The sequence below is a fragment of the Sycon ciliatum genome, chromosome 10 (genome assembly GCF_964019385.1).
Source record: "Sycon ciliatum chromosome 10, ocSycCili1.1, whole genome shotgun sequence".
Taxonomy (NCBI): domain Eukaryota; kingdom Metazoa; phylum Porifera; class Calcarea; order Leucosolenida; family Sycettidae; genus Sycon; species Sycon ciliatum.
In genome coordinates, this window is record NC_088652.1 from 10,401,424 (window position 1) to 10,404,157 (window position 2,734).

A 2,734-nucleotide genomic window follows, 5' to 3' on the forward strand; every position below is an offset into this window, starting at 1 on the left:
ATTTCAGAGAAACAGTAGATCAACGGTAGTTGTGATAATGTGCACTGAAGTAATAGTTCCCTTTTCCTTGCACTGGAATGATGTACATGTACATGTACTCAGATGATGTAGGATACATGCAACAGGCTACTGGCACTGTGTAAAGTGGTGGTTCACAGCAGGAAGGGTTGTAGATCTACGAGTTTGCTGTCGATGCATTTCTGCTAATGCGCGCCTACTTTGGTGGTTTTTGCACAACAACTCTCCAACTTTAGGTTGCGATATTAGCAACTTTTGAGCTTTTTCTGAAAATATAGATGCGATTTCAGCAACTAGCACTTGTTTTGGCACGGTGCGGTTGCGAAAAATTATGGCATCTTTGGGAAAGGGCTAGTCACGACTCGAGGCCTCCAGGACAATGTCATCAGCGAACTCTTGGTGAACTATGCTACTAGGAAGGATTTCGTTGAGTTGACGAGTGTACAATATGAAGAGAAGTGGACTAAGCACACTACCCTGGGGAACACCTCGGGGACAAGGCACATGTACTGGTTTGGACAATGTGCCTCCTATACGAACTTGCTGGTAACGACCAGACAGGTAGCTCGTGACTATTCCAAGGCTTTACCAGATAGGCCAGCAGAATACAGTTCGGACAATAACTGATCATGGCGTATGCGGTCAAATGCCTTCGCGCGACATATCCACGAGGGCAATGCCAGTTACTTTGTGATTTGATCGGTTCTTGAGCCAGCGATTAGTAGCGAGACTCACAGTGACCATATTCCGTTGAATGATATTTTCGATATGCAAATTGTGTACTAGGGATAGCTCGGCAGGTATCAAGGTAAGCCGTAAGTTGCTGTTTGATGATTTTCTCCAGCAATCGTGAAACTATGGGCAAGAGGGACACTGGTCTATAATTACCACAGACAGTTGGATCGCCTCCTTTAAAGAGAGGACTGACGTGAGAAAGCTGGAACAATGATGAAACACACCCAGTGGCCAGTGATCTGTTTTAAAAGATCAAAGTCAATGTAGGCGCCAGTTCATGTGTACAGTCACGCAGCACAATGCCTGGGATTGCATCACTACCTGTTGCTTTATGGGGGTTCACACATTCTAGGAGCTTGCAGACATCACCAATAGTGACGGACTGGAAACGCATGAAGGCGTCTGGCGTATGAGGGCCCTCAGGAACCATTAGCTGTGATGGCCTGCGTGCATCATGAACAATGTCCCCAAAGAATTCGCTTACTTCCTCAACTGACACCTTTGGTTGCTGCTAGGTGCACGCCTACTGGTGACGGTGTTCATGACTTGCCACAGCTTGCGCTGGTCAGAAGCAGCACATTTCCAGACAAAGAATTCATTTTTGAGGTGTCTGTCGAGTCGGCGAGCTTGTGCACGAGCAATCTGCTGATGCTGCCTCAAGTCGTCATTGCCTGGGTCTCGGATCAAGCGCTGATGCAGACGGTTTCGCTCACGGACAATGCCAACAAGTTCACCTGTCTACCATGGACATGCACGTCTTTTCTTTCTTGTTCTGGATACAACTGGTGCATGTTTGTCAATAACAGCAGTGATAGTGCTATGCCAGGCAGGAGCAGAGGTGTCAAAATCTTCGAAGAGATTAACCCATATTAACATTTTGTGTACCTAACTTCATGTCGAAATCCATTCTAACAATCCGCATACACTGTATCTCTCTCCCCTCTCTGTCTCTCTCTGTCTCTGTCTGTCTCTGTCTCTGTCTCTCTCGTCTCTGGTCTCTCTCTCTCTCTCTCTCTCTCTCTCTCTCTTCTCTCTCTTCTCTCTCTCTCTCTCTCTCTCTCTCTCTCTCTCTCTCTCTCTCTCTCTCTCTCTCTCTCTCTCTCTCTCTCTCTCTCTCTCTCTCTCCTCTCTCTCTCTCTCTCTCTCTCTCTCTCTCTCTCTCTCTCTCTCTCTCTCTCTCTCTCTCTCTCTCTCTCTCTCTCTCTCTCTCTCTCTCTCTCTCTCTCTCTCTCTCCCTCTCTCTCCTCTCTCTCTCTCTCTCTCTCTCTCTCTCTCTCTCCTCTCTCTCTCTCTCTCTCTCTCTCTCTCTCTCTCTCTCTCTCTCTCTCTCTCTCTCTCTCTCTCTCACTCTCTCCCTCTCTCTATTGTTGTTGTTGTTGCCGTTGCGGTTGGTCATTTTGTGACAGCTTAGTAAAGCCGTCTCTCTCCTCTTTCCCTTTCTCTCTCTCTCTCTAGCCATTGGCGGACTATGCTCGGCCAATCGTCAAATTATGCTTTTTGATTATGCCACAATTATGCCAACAAATATGCTGAATTATGCTGAATTATGCTCGGTTCCACTATGTATTCACGCTGTACATAGAGGATTGAGAACCACGCATACATACACGGCCATGCCCTTGGCATAATTTTTGTCTAAACCGAAAGATTATGCCGACCTTACACGTTGGAATCCGTCTATTATGCCGGAGCATAATGTTTTGACGAAATCCCAAGATTATGCCCAATATTATGCTGGCATAATCCGCCAAGGGCTATGACAAGGAGTCGTAACTGGGATTAAAAAAAAACATCTGCAGGCTTTCTGACATAGCTGTATTATGCCCCTAAGCATAATTTTGTCTAAACCGAAAGATTATGCCGACCTTACACGTTGGAATCCGTATATGCCGGAGCATAATTTTTTGACGAAATCCCAAGATTATGCCAAATATTATGCCGGCATAATCCGCCAAGGGCTCTCTCTCGCTCTCTCTCTCTC